Source organism: Erythrolamprus reginae, chromosome 8 (genome assembly GCF_031021105.1).
Source record: "Erythrolamprus reginae isolate rEryReg1 chromosome 8, rEryReg1.hap1, whole genome shotgun sequence".
Lineage (NCBI taxonomy): Eukaryota > Metazoa > Chordata > Lepidosauria > Squamata > Dipsadidae > Erythrolamprus > Erythrolamprus reginae.
In genome coordinates this window covers 55,988,822-56,010,968 of record NC_091957.1, presented here as the reverse complement: position 1 = coordinate 56,010,968, position 22,147 = coordinate 55,988,822, and positions in this window count along the sequence as shown.

Below are 22,147 nucleotides of genomic sequence, written 5' to 3'. Positions count from 1 at the left end.
CTTCCTTCCTTCCTCCTCTTCCTTTCTCCCTTCCTTCCTCATTCATAGAAACATACAAGATTGACGGCAGAAAAAGACCTCCTGGTTCATCTAGTCTGCCCTTATACTACTTCCTGTATTTTATCTTAGGATGGATCTATGTTTTTCCCAGGCATGTTTAAATTCAGTTCCTGTGGATTTACCAACCACGTCTGCTGGAAGTTTGTTCCAAGCATCTATTTCTCTTTCCGTAAAATAATATTTTCTCACATTGCTTCTGATCTTTCCCCCAACTAACCTTCTCCATTTTTTTGCAAATCCCATGGCATTGATTTTCTGGGACTTCCCCTATACTGTAAAGCTCTACGAATTGGTATATAAGTTTAAGTGCTATTGCTACATAGACTCTACAGTCTATGTAGCAATGAGCCCCAATATAATAAGAATAATACAGATGTCCGACAATGCTCACCAAAAACATTTGTATCTGCCAGTTTGTTGGAGGGAGTGCTCCTGTCTTTATTATTATTGATAATATGGTCCCTGATTAGAATGACAGAAATATTCTTTTTTTGCGCCATTTATCCTCTAAAAGTAATTCACTCTAATCAATATTCTGGATGCCGCAAAAGTGAATGATCTATAGATCTTGTTTAGCAAGCATGAGCTCGTATTGAATAAATTAAATGAAATTGCATTTTATTTCCTTCCAATAGCGTCTGAACAATCCTAAAGTCTTTTGAGAAAGAGAGAGAGAGAGAGAGAGAGAGAGAGAGTATTCAATTCTCCCCCCCCCCAACACACTTATATAATTAAAGCTGCTAGGACATCAAGAAATAATGATTTTATTTCACATTTTTTGGGAGAACATTCCATCATTGGTTTTGGATAATAAACTCCCCAATGATCTTGACATTTTTATAAAACAGAACGATTGCATACATGCATATTAATATATTCATACCAGCTTACCGGCTCTTATTGCTTAGACTTTGAAAGTTCATTGTTCAATAACAGCCCTTCCATATCACATCAAAACTGCATCAGTCTGTCTAGGTCAATCGTCTATATACCATCAATCAATATTCTATCATAAATCTGTTCTATCACCTATTACCTACCTACCTACCTACCTATCTATCTATCTATCTATCTTCTCTCTCTCTCTCGCTACCTACCTACCTGTCTGTCTGCCTGCCTGCCTGCCTGCCTGCCTGCCTGTCTCTATCTCTCTCTCTCTCTCTCTCTCTCTCTCTCTATCTATCTATCTATCTATCTATCTATCTTCTCTCTCTCTCTCGCTACCTGTCTGTCTGTCTGTCTGTCTGTCTGTCTCTCTCTCTCTCTCTCTCTATCTATCTATCTATCTATCTATCTATCTATCTATCATCTATCTATCTTCTCTCTCTCGTGCGCGCGCTACCTACCTACCTATCTATCTTCTCTCTCTCTCTCTCTCTCTCGCTACCTATCTACCTATCTACCTACCTATCTACCTGTCTGTCTGTCTATCTATCTATCTATCTATCTATCTATCTATCTATCTATCTATCTATCTACCTATTTACCTATCTATCTTTCTCTCTCTCTCTCTCGCTACCTACTATCTATCTATCTATCAATCTATCTGTCTGTCTATCTATCTATCTATCTATCTATCTATCTATCTATCTATCTATCTATCTACCCTCTCTCTCTCTCGCTACCTATCTACCTATCTACCTACCTATCTACCTGTCTGTCTGTCTGTCTGTCTGTCTGTCTGTCTGTCTGTCTGTCTGTCTGTCTGTCTATCTATCTATCTATCTATCTATCTATCTATCTATCTATCTATCTATCTATCTATCTATCTACCTATCTGTTACCAAAATTTTTCTCACTCTCTTTCTATTCCACCCTCTTCCCTCTTCGTTTGAAAATCCCACATTCTGTCCAGTGAAAAGAAAAAGAGATAATCTGGAGAACATCCACCCTCCTTTTCAACCCCTGCAGTTGATCCCCACTAGGGCTAAAAAACGGTGATACAGTTTGTTAAAAATGGACTAGGTGTTGGGTTTTTTGTTTCGCCCTTCTGCGGGGAGGCATCCAAGTGACACAAAATGAATCATTTTATTACATTTGCTTTATCTCGCCGAGGTTGGAATTGACTCAGCGGAAATAAAAGATTCCCCCATTGCCCGGTTGAGTGGCAGTGGGTTTTCTTTCCGTCGACCGATTAGATTAGCATTCCGCACAAGGTTTAGCAATTGTTAGGAGGCAGAAGCGATAAATCAATCGCAGTGTGTATTGGGGATCTTTTAGTGGAATTAACCTGCCTGTAATTCATCATGCACAAGTTCCTTGTGTGCTGATGCTTCAGGACAAATCCTTGTCAGTGCCTGCTTTGACCCATAATATTTCCAGCGTTCGGCACTTGAGAAGGCTCTCACATATATTTTATAGCGCATGCACAGATTCCCAAGGATCCACATTGGTTAGAAAAAGAGCCCATCTTTCTGCATAACCGGAAGCACTCTCCCACAAACATTCTGGGCCCAATAAATTTATGGGAAGATAGCAATAGCACTTACATACCACTTCACAGTGCTTCACAGCCCTCTCTAAGCGGTTTACAGAATCAGCCACTTGCCCCCAACAATCTGGGTCCTCATTTGACCCACCTTGGAAGGAGAGAAGGCTGAGTCAACCTTAAGTTAGGATGGATGGAGAGGGAGGGGAAGGGAGGAGGAGGAAAGAAGGAAGGGAGGGAGGTAGGAGAGGGAAGGGAAGGGAAGGAAGGAAGGGATAGGAATTACATACCACTTCACAATGCTTTACAGCCATCTCTAAGTGGTTTAGAGAGTGAGCACAATTTTTCTTGTCCTACCTGACCTGATACCTGCGATATTATGAGTTCATCTCAACTTCTTATCATTTTTGCTCGGGAAAGACTTTCCCAGAATCGCTGCTTATAAATGGCTGTTAATCACAAAACTCTCAGTGGGTTCTTCTTTCCCTTGGGCCTGAGAAACTGGATGTCCTACTGTGCCAGGGACACAGATGAGATATTTTACATGCACAGGAAGAGTCCCATCAGTTCCTGAAAAAATCAGCCCAAACTGCAGGTGAGTATCTGATTAATTAATTCAATAGCAGGTGTAGTTTTGATTACAAAATGAAGGTTCCCAACAGTTTCTTTCTCCGCAGTGAGAAATTCAATGACGACACACAGCTTGTAAAGTACATCACTGACAGACGCCATTTCGAAACACTGCTGCAGTAACACTATCTATCTGGAGAAGTGCAAAATTTACACACACACTCCTGACAGTTTAAGTAGAAACATAGAAACATAGAAGACTGACGGCAGAAAAAGACCTCATGGTCCATCTAGTCTGCCCTTATACTATTTTCTGTATTTTATCTTAGGATGGATCTATGTTTATCCCAGGCATGTTTAAATTCAGTTACTGTGGATTTACCAACCACGTCTGCTGGAAGTTTATTCCAAGGATCTACTACTCTTTCAGTAAAATAATATTTTCTCATGTTGCTTTTGATCTTTCCCCCAACTAACTTCAGATTGTGTCCCCTTGTTCTTGTGTTCACTTTCCTATTAAAAACACTTCCCTCCTGGACCTTATTTAACCCTTTAACATATTTAAATGTTTCGATCATGTCCCCCCTTTTCCTTCTGTCCTCCAGGCTATACAGATTGAGTTCATTAAGTCTTTCCTGATAAGTTTTATGCTTAAGATCTTCCACCATTCTTGTAGCCCATCTTTGGACCCGTTCAATTTTGTCAATATCTTTTTGTAAGTGAGGTCTCCAGAACTGAACACAGTATTCCAAATGTGGTCTCACCAGCGCTCTATATAAAAGGATCACAATCTCCCTCTTCCTGCTTGTTATATCTCTAGCCATGCAGCCAAGCATCCTATTTGCTTTTCCTACCGCCCGACCACACTGCTCACCCATTTTGAGACTGTCAGAAATCACGACCCCTAAATCCTTTTCTTCTGAAGTTTTTGCTAACACAGAACTGCCAATGCAATACTCAGATTGAGGATTCCTTTTCCCCAAGTGCATTATTTTACATTTGGAAACATTAAAGTGCAGTTTCTATTGCTTTGACCATTTATCTAGTAAAGCTAAATCATTTACCATATTACAGACGCCTCCAGGAATATCAACCCTATTGCACACTTTAGAGTCATCGGCAAATTGGCAAACCTTCCCTACCAAACCTTCCCCTATGTCACTCACATGATGTATATCTAAAATTTCGCATTCGTACCATTACAGTAGGCTGAGAAAAAAAAATGTGGTGCATTACTTTCTGGGCGACCCTTGTATATTGCTCTCTTAAAATGGAGTCATGGATGGTTCTTGCCTAGGATTCAAGGGGAGGCAGGACTGACTCTCTCCAGGAGGTCATAACATTTGCCTCTTAGGAAAGACAGAATGATGTGAACTTCACCCTTTCAAAACCCGGTTGCTTTTGCATTGAGTCTTTAAAAAAAAAAAAAAATTAGCAAGCTTTTAACCTTTTCCATGCAACAAAGTCAATTCTGGCTTTCCAGCTGGGAAAACTAATGCCATTAACTCGTGTTGTATTTTTTCTGCATTCCTTGATTGATCACTCGGATGTTTTATTGCGATGGTTTACTTTTAATATGGTTATGCAATCTTGAGGAAATGAAGAGCTCTCGTTGTACCAGAATAACTCGCACAAGGCTCACAACAAAGGAAACTCACAAGATCAGCATTGCGGCACAGCTGTCGAGACAACTTTCCTTACCCTCACATAACTCGGTGCGTGTTGCGTTGATGAACCAGTTTGCGCTTCTTGATGATATAGGAATCGTGGAAGTGACTGAAAGACACTGAACTACGGCGTCTAAAACATGATTTAAGTATTGCCCACAAGATCATAGGCTGCAGCATCCTACCGGTCAATGACTACTTCAGCTTCAACCACAACAACACAAGAGCACGCAACAGATTCAAACTTAATACGAACCGCTCCAAACTTGACTGTAAAAAATATAGAAACATAGAAGACTGACAGCAGAAAAAGACCTCATGGTCCATCTAGTCTGCTCTTATACTATTTTCTGTATTTTTTCTTACAATGGATCTATGTTTATCCCAGGCATGTTTAAATTCAGTTACTGTAGATTTCCCAACCACGTCTGCTGGAAGTTTGTTCCAAGGATCTACTGCTCTTTCAGTAAAATAATATTTTCTCATGTTGCTTTTGATCTTTCCCACAACTAACTTCAGATTGTGTCCCCTTGTTCTTGTGTTCACTTTCCTATTAAAAACACTTCCCTCCTGAACCCTATTTAACCCTTTAACATATTTAAATGTTTCGATCATGTCCCTCCTTTTCCTTCTGTCCTCCAGACTATACAGATTGAGTTCATTAAGTCTTTCCTGATACGTTTTATGCTTAAGACCTTCCACCATTCTTGTAGCCCGTCTTTGGACCCATTCAATTTTGTCAATATCATTTTGTAGGTGAGGTCTCCAGAACTGAACACAGTATTCCAGATGTGGTCTCACCAGCACTCTATATGACTTTAACAGCGCTCTATATGACTTTAACAATCGAGTTGTCGAAGCGTGGAACTCATTACCGGACTCAGTTGTGTCAACCCCTAACCCCCAACATTTCTCCCTTAGACTATCCACGATTGACCTCTCCAGGTTCCTAAGAGGCCAGTAAGGGGCATACATAAGTGCACTATTTTCTTCCTACATATTTGTATATTGGACAAATGAATAAATAAAATAAATAATAAAATAAATAAATATAATGTACCCATCTAAAGTTCTAGGTCAGTGATAGCGAACCTCTTTTTTTCCCTTGGAAGCCAAAAGAGCTTGGGCTCATGCTATCGGCCCACACCCATAGTTCAGTGCCTTGGGAGGGTGGAGGCTCTCTGGAGGCTGGAAACAGCCTGTTTCACAACTTCTGGTGGGCCCAGTAGCTTCATGTTTTGCCCTCCTCAGACTCCTCAAGATCAAGGAAATGGAACATCTCTCTTATGAAACCAGGTTGCAACGCCTTGGTCTCTTCAGCCTTGAAAGAGGGCATTGAAGAGGTGACTTGATTGAAGTGTATAAAATCATGCATGGGATAGAAAAGGTGGATAGAGAAAAATTCTTTTCTCTATCATGCAATACTAGGACGAGGGGCCACTCCCTAAAGCTCATAGGTAAGAAAGTGAGGACAAATCAAGGGAAATATTTCTTCACCCAGAGGGTCCTTGGTTGATGGAATTCACTTCCAGAAGAGGTCATGACAGCCGTCATCCTTGATAGCTTCAAGGCAAGACTAGACAGATTCATGGATGCCAAGTGTATCGATGGTTATTGAAACTGATGTCCAAGTGCCACCTCTATGTTGGTTGAGGCAGGCAGGGTTCCCTTGAGTACCATTTGTTGGGGGTCCAGGGAAAGGGAGGGTCTTGCCTTCTCTTTCTGCTCAAGATCCCCATGGACAATTGGTGGGCCACTGTGTGACACAGAATGCTGGACTCGATGGGCTTTGGCCTGATTCAGCAGGGCTCTTCTTAGGTTCTTAAGAGAAGATATAGGAATAAAATATATCAATGAAAGAATAGAGAAAGGATATAGGAATAGAAGAAAAGATATAGGAGATATAGGAGAGAAAATGGATTTGTTTGATTTTAGCCTGGCAGTTTGAATGAATCCACACCAGAGGTGAATTTCATCAGATTCTGACCATTTCTTAGGAAGCAGTAGCATAAATTTTGAGTAGTTTGGTGAACCAGTAAATACCATCTCTTACTGGCCCCACCCCATCTATTCTCTGAGTCAAAACTGATCCAAAGGAAGTGGTGATTTTGCAGTATCCTTCACCTGCTATACCCACCATGCCACGCCCACTGAGCCACGTCCACAGAACCAGTAGGAAAAAAAATCCCACCACTGATCCAGACACCGTAACTTCTAATAACTTGGTTTACATTCTGTAATGTGGGCAGTGAATCCAGCCCCTTGTGATTTGGTCTATAAATATGCATGAAAAAACTGCAGAAAAAACAATGGTTGCCAACCTGCCTTCCATTGAGGACCTGTATACTGCATGAGTCAAAAAGGGGGCTGTGAAAATATTTACTGACCCCTCACATCCTGGACACAAATTGTTTCAACTCCCACCCTCAAAATGTCGCTACCAAGCACTGCACACCAAGACAACTAGACACAAGAACAGTTTTCCCCCGAACGCCATCACTCTGCTAAACAAATAATTCCCTCAACACTGTCAAACTTTTTAATAAGTCTGCACTTCTATTTCTACTAGTTTTTCCTCATCATTCCTATCATCGTTTTCCTCCCACTTAGGACTGTATGACTGTAACTTGTTGCTTGTATCCTAAGATTTTTATTAATATTGTTTGTTTCTTATTTGACCCCTATGATGACACTAAATGATTGTCATAAGGGGTCAAATAAGCAATGATTTATTTATTTATTTTATTTATTTATTTATTAGATTTGTATGCCGCCCCTCTCCGTAGACTCGGGGCGGCTCACAACACAATAAAAACAGTTCATGACAAATCTAACAATTTACAATTTAAAATATTTAAAAAACCCCATTATTAAACAGACATACATACAAGCATACCATACATAAATTTAAATTGTATAGGCCCAGGGGAGATATCTCAGTTCCCCATGCCTGATGACAAAAGTGGGTTTTAAGAAGTTTACAAAAGGCAAGGAGGGTAGGGGCAACTCTAATCTCTGGGGGGAGCTGGTTCCAAAGGGTCGGGGCCACCAAAGAGGAGGCTCTTTCCCTGGGGCCCGCCAACCGACATTCTTTAGTTGACGGGACCCGGAGAAGGCCCACTCTATGGGACCTAATCAGTCGCTGGGATTTGTGCGGCAGAAGGTGGTCTCGGAGATATTCTGGTCCGGTGCCATGAAGGGCTTTAAAGGTCATAACCAACACTTTGAATTGTAATCGGAAATTGATCGGCAACCAATGTAGAATGATTCTTGACAAATGTCTCTTGTTCTTTTATGTACACTGAGAGCATCTGCACCAAGACAAATTCCTTGTGTGTCCAATCACACTTGGCCAATAAAGAATTCCATCCTATTCTATTCTATGAACAAATCGTAGCTTTGGCATAAGTAAAATAAGTTGCTAAATTGTGCCTGCAAACGAATAGTTAATGCAAAGCAAAATTGGAAAAGGATCAAACAGCCTGTTGATGTCACTTGTACTGTAGCTCTGGTTGACTCCTCACAGCTACGCTTCAAAGTTTGGAAAGCGGTGAAAAAAACCCCAAGCTGGAAATATTTAAATATTGATCATAAGTAAAATCAGTGCTAAATGAACATCAGCTGGATTACAGGGAAAGCATATGGCCACCAACTAGAAACAGAGCAGCTTGGGAAAATAAAGTTATTTATAAAATGAGAAGGAAGAAAAAACGAGAGCAGAAGAAACTGTGATGCATTTTCTGAAAAGTGGTTCTGATTATTGGACACTTTAGCTAAAGGGCTGTAGGATAAAATCATCCAAGGGCATGGGGTGAGGTATCATCAATATGCCGATGATACCCAGCTATACATCTCCACCCCATGTCCAGTCAACGAAGGAGTGGAAGTGATGTGCCGGTGCCTGGAGGCTGTTGGGGCCTGGATGGGTGTCAACAAACTCAAACTCAACCCAGACAAGATGGAGTGGCTGTGGGTCTTGCCTCCCAAGGACAATTCCATCTGTCCGTCCATTACCCTGGGGGGGGAACTATTGACCCCCTCAGAGAGGGTCCGCAACTTGGGCGTCCTCCTCGATCCACAGCTGACATTGGAACATCATCTTTCAGCTGTGGCGAGGGGGGCATTTGCCCAGGTTCACCTGGTGCACCAGTTGCGGCCCTATTTGGACCGGGAGTCACTGCTCACAGTCACTCATACCCTCATCACCTCGAGGTTCGATTACTGCAACACTCTCTACATGGGGCGACCTCTGAAAAGTGTTTGGAAACTTCAGATCGTGCAGAATGCGGCTGCGAGAGCCATCGTGGGGCTTCCAAGATTCGCCCACGTTTCTTCAACACTCCGTGGCTTGCATTGGCTGCCGATCGGTTTCCGGTCACAATTCAAAGTGTTGGTAATGACCTTTAAAGCCCTACATGGCATTGGGCCAGAATACATTCAGAACCGCCTTCTACTGCACGAATCCCAGCGGCCAATAAGGCCCCACAGAGTTAGCCTTCTCCGGGTCCCGTCGACCAAACAATGTCGTTTGGCGGGCCCCAGGGGAAGAGCCTTCTCTGTGGTGGCCCCCGGCCCTCTGGAACCAACTCCCCCCAGAGATTAGAATGGCCCCCACCCTCTTTGTCTTTCGCAAATTACTTAAGACCCACCTTTGTCGCCAGGCATGGGTGAGTTAAGTTATCCTTTCCCCCTAGGCTATTACAAGTTATGCATGGTATGTTTGTGTGTATGTTTGTGTTTTTATAATAAGGGTTTTTTTAGTTGTTTTTATTAATTGGATTGTTCATGTTGTTTTACCACTGTTGTTCGCTGCCCCGAGTCTGCGGAGAGGGGCGGCATACAAATCCAATAAATAGATAGATAGATAGATAGATAGATAGATAGATAGATAGATAGATAGATAGATAAGTAGATAAGTAAGTAAGTAAGTAAGTAAGTAAGTAAGTAAGTAAGTAAGTAAGTAAGTAAAGAAAGAAAGAAAGAAAGAAAGAAAGAAAGAAAGAAAGAAAGAAAGAAAGAAAGAAAGAAAGAATGAATGAATGAATGGTTCTCTTATGTCCATAGATGTTTTGTTTGGCATAAACCCCCAATATATGCACAATCTTTCTGAAGCGACAACCTAGTCTTCCTGATTCTGTATTAATGCAGATTAAACATCAGAGCAGACCATTAAATTACACAAAGCAAAGCAATAGCCACCACAACTGTAAATTTTACAAAGTGGAACATTAAACTGCCTTGTCGTCTAAGACAAATATTAGGATTTACTCACTGAAGAGGGCAGCTGAATTTTGATCAGAGCTTTTCAGGAGACGCGGCTTCCAAGCAATAGGAATTTGTACCAAACACTAGATCACAGCTTTGGCCAAAGAACTTAAAAGAAACGGGAGAAAATTCGTTAACTCGAATAATAGGATGAACTTTTGTTCAGAGAATCAGATCTTTGAAAGATAAATAAATTTTTGAATGTGTGTGTGAGAGTAAAAGCAAGAGAATGGTAAATTGTACAAAGGAGAAGGGAGAAGGAGGAGGGAGGGGAGGAGGAAGAGGAAGGAGAAGGAGAAGAGGAGGAGGAGGAAGAGGAAGGAGAAGGAGAAAGGGAAGAAGGAGAGGAAGAGGAGGAAGGAGAAGGAGGAAGAAGGAGGAGGAGGAGGAAGAAGAGGAGGAGGAGGAAGAGGAAGAGGAAGGAGAAAGGGAAGAAGGAGGAAGAAGAAGAGGAGGAGGAGAAGGAGGAAGAAGAAGGAGGAGGAAGAGGAAGAAGAGGAGGAGGAGAAGGAGGAATAAGGAGGAGGAAGAAGAAGAGGGGGAGGAGGAAGAAGAAGTGGAGAAGGAGAAATAAAGAGGAGGAGGAAGAAGAAGAAGAGGAGGAAGAGGAAGAAGAAGAGGAGGAGGAAGAGGGAGGAGGAAGAAGAAGAAGAGGAGGAGGAGGAGAAGGAGGAAGAAGGAGGAGGAAGAGGAAGGAGAAGGAGAAAGGGAAGAAGAAGGAGAGGAGGAGGAGGAAGCGGAAGATTCTTTTTGGCAGTCTTTCATCCAAGTGATAACCAAAATTAATCCTGTCAAGATCACTGAAAGCAGTATATGTCTGGACAATATATGTTGAATAGGGAGCCCCTATAAATCTAATAAATAAATAAATGAATGAATACATAAATGATAACTTGGTTTAATGACAATTTACAATGGCTTGGCATCTACTTGCCTGAAAAAGTGATAAAGTAACCAGATTCATTTTTCAGAATTGGGATCAGCCTGAGTCCAAATTCAGAGAAGCACTCCGCACATGGCCAGGGTATGTGTATGCATTCCATAATAAAAAAACACAATAAGGAAACTGATAAAGAATATTTGAGAAGACTGTTATACCAACTTTGCACTCTCGTTATTCAAATAAGTCCTTTTTCCTGGATTCTGAAACACACCGAACATTTTCAGTGGTGAGCCAAACGAAACACACCCAGACCAAAAGTTCATGTTATCGTATGTTGTTGTTGTTGTTGTTGTTGTTGTTATTATTATTATTATTATTATTATTAATTGGATTTGTATGCCGCCCCTCTCCGGAGACTCGGGGCAGCTAACAGCAATAATAAGACAGTGTACAGTAATAATCCAATACTAAAAACAATTAAAAACCCATTATTATAAAAACCAATCATACATACAGACATACCATGCATAAAATTGTAAAGGCCTAGGGGGAAAGAGCATCTCAATTCCCCCATGCCTGGCGGCAGAGGTGGGTTTTAAGTAGCTTACAAAAGGCAAGGAGGGTGGGGGCAATTCTAATCTCTGGGGGGAGTTGGTTCCAGAGGGCCGGGGCCGCCACAGAGAAGGCTCTTCCCCTGGGTCCCGCCAAGTGGCATTGTTTAGTTGACGGGACCTAGAGAAGACCCTCCCCTAAGAGGCGCCACCATAATTTTTATGGGTGGATTGCATACATTCCTAATGATCTACAGTGTTACGGAGGCACCTTCATCAAGAGAAAACGACTGTGGAATAAAGGTACTTGCCCTTCTTAAGTTTGAACATTTGTGGAGCATGGCGAAGATTGCTCAATGGGCTCTGACAATTGTGATGGCTGATGAAATGAATAATACTCATCTGAGCCTTTTTTTCTCTCTGGGTCGTGATCTTAGAAATTCAAGAACAAAGCAGGAACAAAAAGTGCAGCATCCTTGCATTTATGACGCAAGGGACAATGATTTCTCCCACTGCAGCTGAAAAGAGGCTTCCCTAGAGAGGAAAGACACCTGGGGACCCATCTCTCATTCTGCGGATAAACAATGATCTTTTTTTATTTATGTTATTTGTTTATTTATTCATTTGTCCAATACACAAATACATAGGAAGAAAAATAGACATGTAGTAATATATATAAGGGTAAAGTGAACTTAGAGGAGAGGATATATGAAAGGAAGAGAATATATATGATAAGTGAGAGAAAGGAAAGACAATTGGACAGGGGACGAAAGGCACACCAGTGCACTTATGTACGCCCCTTACTGGCCTCTTAGGAACCTGAAGAGGTCAATCGTGGAGAGTCTAAGGGAGAAGTGTTGGGGGTTAGGGGTTGACACAATTGAGTCCGGCAATGAGTTCCACGCTTCGATAACGCGATTGTTGAAATCATATTTTTTACAGTCAAGTTTGGAGCGGTTCATATTAAGTTTGAATCTGTTGCGTGCTCTTGTGTTGTTGAAGCTGAAGTAGTCATTGACCGGTAGGACGTTGCAGCATATGATCTTGTGGGCAATACTCAAATCATGTTTTAGGCGCCGTAGTTCTAGGCTTTCTAGGCCCAGGATTGTTAGTCTATTTTCGTAGGGTGTTCTGTTTCGAGTGGAGGAGGGAAGGGCTCTTCTGGTGAAATATCTTTGGACATTTTCAAGGGTGTTGATGTCTTAGACCTTAAAGTCTAAGACTAAAGATTTGAACATCGGGATATGTGATGTGAACTCTGGGGGTTGAAGTCGACACGTCTTAAAGTTGCAAAGATTGGGAATCATTGATGTAGACCAGGGATCCTCAAGTTTGGCAACTTTGGGACTTGTGGACTTCAACCCCCAGAATTCTCCAGCCAGCATAATAGTAGATGCTTGGAACAAACTTCCAGCAGACGTGGTTGGTAAATCCTCAGTAATTGAATTTAAACATGCCTGGGATAAACATAGATCCATCCTAAGACAAAATACAGGAAATAGTATAAGGGCAGACTAGATGGACCAGGACGTCTTTTTACGCCATCAATCTTCTATGTTTCTATGGGGAAGGCTGGCAGGCTCATGTAGAAGGGCCTTCTCTGTGGCTGCCCCAGCTCTCTGGAACCAACTACCCCCTGAGATCCAGACTGCCCCCACTCTATTGACCTTCTTGGTTTTTCTGGCAGGCTTGGGGCCATTGATCTGGTAATTTTATGAGGTCCAGCCTTGAATGATATGTGATTTTTTAAAACTATTTTCATCTTAATCTTTTATGTTTATGATGTTTTTAAATGTACAGTGGTCCCTATACTTACAAACTTCATTCGTTCCGTGACCAGGTTTTTAAGTAGAAAAGTTTGTAAGGAGAAGCAATTTTTTCAATGTAAAAGCAAATAATGTGTGTGATTGGGGGAACCACAGGGAGGGTGGAGGCCCTGTTTCCTCCCAAGAGATTCCTAGAGAGGTCCCATATAGAGGCTTCTCCCCAGCTTCTCTGGCCCTGTTTTCCCCCAGGAGATTCTCAGAGAGGCCCCACGGAGGTTTCTCCCCGCCTTTTCTGGCCCTATTTCCTCCCAGGAGATTCCTAGAGAGGCCCCACGGAGCCTGAAAGAAAATGCAGGGCAACCTGCATAAACCACTCCCACAGTGTGGTAGTAAAAAAATTGGTAGCCCTTCACTGGTATGACCCCTCCCTTACACACCTGCATAAATATTACGCTCCCCAAATCAGGGAAGCAATTTGATTCTTTTATCACAATTTCTCCTTTCCTTCAATATCAGCTTCTTCCTTTTTTCTTCTCCCCTTGATCACAAAAAACTTGCCAGTTGACGCATTTTATTTATTTATTTTGTCCAATACATAATGAAGGTTAATGAGATTACCTACGTGGTAATATATGTCAAAGAGAGGAAAGGAAGGAAGGGAGGGAGGGAGGGAGGAAGGAAGGAGGAAAGAAGGAAGGAAGGAAGGAGGAAGGAAGGAAGGAAGGAAGGAAGGAGGGAGGGAAGGAGGAAGGGAGAAAGGAAGGAAGGAGGAAGGAAGGAGGAAGGAAGGAAGGAAGGAAGGAAGGAGGAAGGAAGGAAGGAGGAAGGAAGAAATGAAGGAGGGAGGGAGGAAGGAAGGAGGGAGGGAGGAAGGAAGGAGGAAGGAAGGAATGAAGGAGGAAGGAAGGAAGGAGGGAGGGAGGAAGGAACAAAAGATAAGAGTGAAGATATAAGAATAAAGTACAATACATCAATTGAGGATGGAGGAGGAGATATAGAGATACATGAGTGGAAGAAAAGAAATATAAGATGATTCTTAAGGTTGGGCAGACTGCATATTTTCTATCGTCTGGCCAAGACATTAAGATGGGGTTACATCTTAGCTTCATAAAGCGATTAATGAATTCCAGGGTGGAAGGTGTTTACACTGGGTTTGAGCAGCAGTACAGGGCCGCCCATTTGCAAGCTAATTAAGAAGATGCAATTATATATTTTTTTTAAAAAATAAAATTTCAAAGAGAAACCAGGACAGTATGGACTCGGCTCTGCTCGGAGCCAAAAATGAGCTGCAAAGTTTACAATTAATTGAGCAAGAAATTCATCTGTGAAGCAGATAAAGATCTCGAGGAAGAGATCGTTGGCTGATCTTGGCTTTCTTGCTTCCTCCTTTCACCCCGAAGGGACAGAATTTCTCATAAAGCAGAGCCGTGGATAAAAAGATAATACGGAAGGCAGAGAGAAGACTAGCCTATTAATTTGAAAAAAAATTAGAATGCATTAAATGTTATCTCCCTGTAAATTGAATGAATCAAATTGTAGGGTATTAAAAGTGTTTTACTTAAATTTCCCCGGACTGTTTGGCCTCACTTATCCTTCTTCGGGAACAACTGGAAAACCACAACAGAAACAAACCAGCAAATAGCCTTCTCTGTGGTGGCCCCGGCCCTCTGGAATCAACTCCTCCCAGAGATTAGGACTGCCCCCACCCGCCTTGGCTTTCAAAAGCTCCTAAAAACCCACCTATGTCGCCAGGCATGGGGAAACTGGTACACCCCTTAGCTGCTATGGGTTTTTACGTATGTTTCGTTAGTTTGTGTGATTGTTTTTTATAAGAAGGGTTTTTAATTGCTTTTAACATTAGATTTGTGCATTGGGTCTTGCTCTTGTGAGCCGCTCCGAGTCCTCGGAGAGGGGCGGCCTACAAATCTAATAAATATTATTATTATTATTATTATTATTATTATTATTATTATTATTATTATATAAGAAAACAAAGCAAAACATTTCTCAGCCTACTTCCAAGAGGAAGAATAGAATTTAGACTTATACAGTAATACCCCGTCTTACGAACTTAATTGGTTCCCGGAAAAGGTTTGTAAGGCGAAAAGTTCATAAGACGAAACAATGTAAAATGAATTAATGCGTGCAAGAAAAAAATACGCAAAAAAATGCCACCGTGCGGCTGTCACCTTTTGAAACAGCCGGGGGGCTTCTTGGCATTCTCCCGAACGCTGAACCCAGAAGTTCGGCAAAAGTTTGGGGTCGGTGTTCGGGTTCAGGAGGACGCTGAGAGGCCCCGCCGCCTGGCTGTCAGCTTTTCAAAAGAGCTGCGGAGCTGTCGGGCCAGTCGGGAGGCTCAAACGGAGGTGGGGAATCCCAATAGGGAATTCCATGGGCGGAGCTTTGACGTCACGAAGACATCCTTCCTGGCTGGCCCAAAACGTGGACTCAGAAACAGAAAAACGAAGGGAAAAATGGTACATACTCAGTGTACCATTAGTGTACACACAAATATTTATTTTTATTTATTTATTTATTACTTAGATTTGTATGCCGCCCCTCTCCGAAGACTCGGGGCGGCTCACAACACGTGGAAACAAATCATAAATAATCTAACAAATTTAAAATTAAAAGATTTAAAAGACCCCATATACTAACAGACATACACACAAATATATACAAGACACTCTCATTGAGATTAGCACAAGTAAATGTATAAATATAAAATAGCATTATACCTTTTTGACATTTTTTATTTATTTATGAAGACGTGATTGTAATTAATAGGGAGGTAAGATATATACAAAACGAATCCGAAACAGGTAATGATCTGTATATGACTATTGAGATGGTTTTTTTTTAAATGTGATCGAAAACTGAAAATAAAATAAAATAAAAAATAAAAATAAAAGCATCTCTCGGGCTGTGGGGTGGAGTGAGCTCCATGTAGTTCTTGAACCATTTGCAAGAGCTCAACTCAAGGGCTTGTCAAAAGACTAACACAGACTAACACACTGGGCCCACACCAACAAAATGATGTTTAACATCGACAAGAGCAAAGTCCTTCACCTAGGCAGAAAAAAACCTGGACACACATACAACCTGGGAGAAACCCCTCTTAGTAGTAGCGACTGCGAAAGAGACCTCGGAGTTTTGGTGGACAATCAACTAAACATGAGCCAACAATGTGCAGCAGCAGCTAAAAAAGCCAACACAACCCTAAGCTGCATCAACAGGGGAATACACTCCAAGACCAGGGAAGTCTTAATACCACTCTACTACGCCCTGGTCCGACCACACCTGGAGTACTGTATTCTGTTCTGGTCACCACACTTCAAAAGAGACATTGAAACTCTGGAGAAGGTGCAAAAAAGAGCAACCAAGATGATTAAGGGACTGGAAACCAAGACTTATGAAGAGAGACTGAGGGAACTGGGCATGGATAGCCTAGAGAAAAGGAGGGCCAGAGCGGACATGATAGCAGTCTACAAGTATACGAGGGGATGTCACAGAGAGGAGGGGATCACTTTATTCTTCAGGGCACCAGAGGGCCGGACGAGGAACAACGTCTGGAATCTGACCAAGGAGAGATTCAACATGGAGATAAGGAGGAACTTCCTGACGGTCAGAGCGATCAACCAATGGAACAACCTACCAGCGGACGTTGTAAACTCCAATACTCTGGACATTTTTAAGAGAAGATTGAACTGCCACTTGACTGGTGTACTATAGGGTTCCTGCTTGGGCAGGGGTTGAACTCGATGGCCTTCATGATCCCTTTCAACTCTAACAATAAATAAATAAATAAAAAGGTTGAGTGATTGCAGCATGAGAGGCTCCCTTCATCCTTTCCAGAGACGGAAGAAAAGATGGTCGCACAGCTTCCATGGTTTTTTTTCCTCTCTCTCTCTCTCTCATTTTTTAAGCCGCCTCCAAAGATTTGCAAAACGCATTCATTGTGATTTCTGCTAGGAAACGGGCAGGTGATAAATACGACATTACCAAAACAATGCCGAGGCCGTCTTACAAACGCAGTGGAGTCCACCGAGAGCAACTCCTTCACCAGGTGGTTTTCAGAGCCCTAGCCACTTATTTAACATTGTTTTACCTTCTCTAAACATGACACACCGTCTCCAGCGATGTGTCAGAGAGGCTTTTATTCTAAACTGCTTTCTTTGCGCCGGTTGTAATTTGATGCGCTCGGTACTCGGGGATTCGAAAAGTTGCTCAGACCTTTTATATTTTCAAAAGCGGGATGGGTATCATAGGGAATTAAGTGGAAATTACCATTGTCTAATGAATACTTCACCGATTTGGGGAAGTAATTATACCCCGTAATTAAATTATTTGAAATTCAGTTTTTTTAAAAACTTGGTATCTTTGAATAGGCATAATTTGTTCCTCTCTCGGATTGGGGAATGGCTGCCTTTCAGCCCAAACCTCTGTAGGCAAAAGAAATGTCATTTGAACATCAGTGGCGAGGGAGCTAATGAGTCACAAAGCAAAGACGTAGAGTTCCCCCGTTCTGATCTCTTCCGTCTTGTCTTTTCTTTCTTCTTCTGAACCCTTTGAGTGCAGGGAAGGCGCATAACCTCCATAAGAACGGTGTGCCGAATTAGCCTATTTAAAATTCTGCGGGTGATTGACAACGAGAGAGAGAGAGAGGAAGAAAAAGAACACGAGTGACACTCACCTTCAGTCATGCCCAACATTGGGGGGGGGTGGGGGGAAATGTATGGGTTTTGCAGCCGCTATAAAGGAGCAGTGAAGTATGAATGGCATAGTAAGGATCTAAATCTTCTTTTTTTCCCAATTTAAATTAATAAATATAATTAATTTAATTTAATTCATTAGGATTTTAAGCCGCCCAATTCCTTGCGGACTCTGGATGGCATCCAGTAATAAAATAATATGGTATGAGAACAATACACATTATAATAAACAGTATGATAAAATATTAGCAGTGTACAACAGTTAAAAAACCACCCCAAAATACAACAGTAATTCAATTCTTCTTCTTCTTCTTCTTCTTCTTCTTCTTCTTCTTCTTCTTCTTCTTCTTCTTCTTCTTCTTCTTCTTCTTCCTCTTCCTCTTCCTCTTCCTCTTATTATTATTATTATTATTATTAATAATAATTAGATTTGTATGCTGCCCCTCTCCATAGACTCCGTAGACTCGTGGAGGCTAACAACAACAACAACACTTCGAGTTCGAGTTGGAAGGGACCTTGGAGGTCTTCTAGTCCAACCCCCTGCTTAGGCAGGAAACCCTACACTACTTCAGACAGATGGTTATCCAACATCTGCTTAAAAACTTCCAGTGTTGGGGCATTCACAACTCCTGGAGGCAAATTGTTCCACTGATCAATCATTCAAACTGTCAGGAAATTTCTCCTTAGTTTTAAGTTGCTTCTCTCCTTGTTTAGTTTCCACAATATTCATACATCTTGGGCCAGAGCTAGCGGGTCTGCTCAACGACATGAGGGGATAAAACAGCTTCTGCGCTGTGTTTGGAGACTTCAGTTAGTCGAGAATGTGGCTGCGAGAGGTGTTGTGGGTGTGCTGCATTGGCTAACAATTGGTCTCTGGTCACAATTCAAGCTGTTGGTTATTACCTATATAGCCCTACACGGCTTAGGACCAGACTATTTACGGGATGATCTCCTGCCTCATATCTCTCAGAGACTGGTTAAAACCCACAGAGTCGGTCTTCTCCAGGTCCTGTTGACTAAGCAATGCCCCGTGGGGAAGGGCCTTCTCTGTGGTGGCCCCAGCACTTTGGAATCAACTACCCCCTGAGATCCATACTACCCCCCCTTATGGCTTTTCGAAAGGCCTTGAAGACCTGGCTTTGCCAGGGGGCGTGAGATTTGACAGGATAGATAGATAGATAGATAGATAGATAGATAGATAGATAGATAGATAGATACTGTAGATAGATAGATACTGTAGATAGATAGATACTGTAGATAGATAGATAGATAGATAGATAGATAGATAGATAGATAGATAGATACTGTAGATAGATACTGTAGATAGATAGATAGATAGATAGATAGATAGATAGATAGATAGATAGATAGATAGATAGATAGATACTGTAGATAGATAGATAGATAGATAGATAGATAGATAGATAGATAGATAGATACTGTAGATAGATACTGTAGATAGATAGATAGATAGATAGATAGATAGATAGATAGATACTGTAGATAGATACTGTAGATAGATAGATAGATAGATAGATAGATAGATAGATAGATAGATAGATAGATAGATAGATACTGTAGATAGATACTGTAGATAGATAGATAGATAGATAGATAGATAGATAGATAGATAGATAGATAGATAGATACTGTAGATAGATAGATAGATAGATAGATAGATAGATAGATAGATAGATAGATAGATAGATAGATACTGTAGATACTGTAGATAGATAGATAGATAGATAGATAGATAGATAGATAGATAGATAGATAGATACTGTAGATAGATACTGTAGATAGATAGATAGATAGATAGATAGATAGATAGATAGATACTGTAGATAGATACTGTAGATAGATAGATAGATAGATAGATAGATAGATAGATACTGTAGATAGATACTGTAGATAGATAGATAGATAGATAGATAGATAGATACTGTAGATAGATACTGTAGATAGATAGATAGATAGATAGATAGATAGATAGATACTGTAGATAGATACTGTAGATAGATAGATAGATAGATAGATAGATAGATAGATAGATAGATAGATAGATAGATACTGTAGATAGATACTGTAGATAGATAGATAGATAGATAGATAGATAGATAGATAGATAGATAGAGATAGATAGATAGATAGATAGATAGATAGATAGATAGATAGATAGATAGATAGATAGATAGATAGATAGATAGATTGATTAATTTTGGCTTCTGCACATGCCCAGAAGCATGGTTTAACTGAGGGCTGCCATTCACTACAAAACAGAACGTCACGCCTTTCTACAAAATGACCCGAGTATCGAAGATCTTGTGAGCCATTCAAGCTCCAAAGATGAAGAACTATCAAAGCATCCTACTTCAGGGTGGACTTCCTAATCTACGATCTGGTGGCGTCTTCTTATCTTGAGGTTCTGCCTTTCCAACTTTTACTCATTGATTGCTCAGCGCTGGCAATTTCCTACCGCTTGAATCCCAAGACATGGGCTGGTGGAGAACGGCTGGTTCAGTGCCACCCCTTGCTGTGATTAGTAATAAATGAAAAATCCTTGAGAACTGATTAGAGAAGCAAGCAGAAGCGAGAGGCCGAGGGAGTCCGCGGGGCTGTCGATTAGATATATCGCCGGGAAAAAAGAAAAGAAGAAGAAGAAAAAAATAGATCAAGATGAAAAGAATATTTCTACAGAGGCTTGGAAGAATAGAGTAGCTGTTCAGAGGTCGTGTTCTCACCGCTGATTGGGCAAACCCACAGGGGGGGATTTTAAGATAGGTTTGAGACCCCCCCAACCATCTTTTGGTCTTTAATAAGGTGTTATCTTTTTGCAGTTTCAATGATTTCTTTATTCCGTTTCCCAAAAAAGACTCTGTAGCTAAATCAGGGGCCGAGAAAATATCTCATTATTCCATGCTACAAATGTGGCCATGCTAATGAGGTCTGTAATGTAAAATTGTGGCCAGAGTCCATTTTTACGAGGACAACAACAGCATTTTAGACATTTTGCAAGGCTTTCTAGGAGAGTCAAGGACCAAAATTGTCTCCTCCCTCCTCTTCTTGTTCTTTTTATAGAATTAAAATCCCACACACACCCTGTTGTGGTTAGCTCTGGCCCAGCTCCTGCCTCAAGGACTGTGGATGTGGGGGAGACATCCACATGCTGCAGGCCTGTTTTGCCCCCGGTGAAATCTGATGATGAAGGTTCCTCTGACCAAGAAGACATGAGTGACAGGGAGGAGGAGAGTGGGGCAGACAGCTCAGATGGAGATCAATTATCTAGCTCCTCCTCGGATTCAGAACAACAGGTAATGATACAGCCACGCATGCGGAGAGCGATGCATAGGCAGCAACAACTGAGAGATTATTATCAAAGAAAATGAGGCCACCTGTGGTTGGGTGGGGCTGTGGTCATTAGTGAGGCTGCTATAAATAGCAGCCTGTGGGTTTGGCCATTGTGGAGGATTATCTGATCGTTGTGTTTCGTGACTGCTTTACTGACTTTGACCTTTTGTGTGCTGATTTTTCCCCGCTTGGAAACTAAACCAGAGCAAAGTGTGTTTCACTTTGTGGAAGAAGAAGGACTGTGAATTGCCTCACAGCTGCAAGCTAAGTATCACAGAACTGATAAGGGACTTGTACAAATTACCAGTTTGTTTGGAGACGAGTGCTCTTTGCTATACCAAAAGAGGGCTTGGTTTCAGTGAATTTTCATTATAAAGAACATTGTTTTGAATTTTGAAACGTGTGTGTGTCTGAAATTTGTACCTGTGAATTTTGGGGAGGATTCTACCAGAGAGCCCGACAGAACACCCCCCAATGGTTTTAGGGTTCCCTGCCTGAGTAAGGGAATGGATTAAAAGACTTCCAAGGTCCCTTCTAACTCTGTTATTTTAACTAGGTGGACCAATGTTTCCTCTTCGCATTGGGTCGATTGAGCCAAAGTGATGTGGACTAGCTCCTTACATTTTCCAGGATGCCCCTGTGGGCCGGATCGGACCACATCGTGGGCCAAATCCAGCCTGCGGGTCTTGAGTTTGACACCCCTGCATTACAACGTCTTACCCAGTGAAGGGCTGCAAAACCTTTTACTACCACACTGTGGGCATGGCTTATTTCATGGGTGTGGCTTGCCAGCCATGTGACCAGGTGGGAGTGGCTTGACGATCATGTGACTGAGGGTTGGCTTAAAGGTCTTGTGACTGGCTTAAAGGTGGCCAACTTGACATCACTCATGTCAAG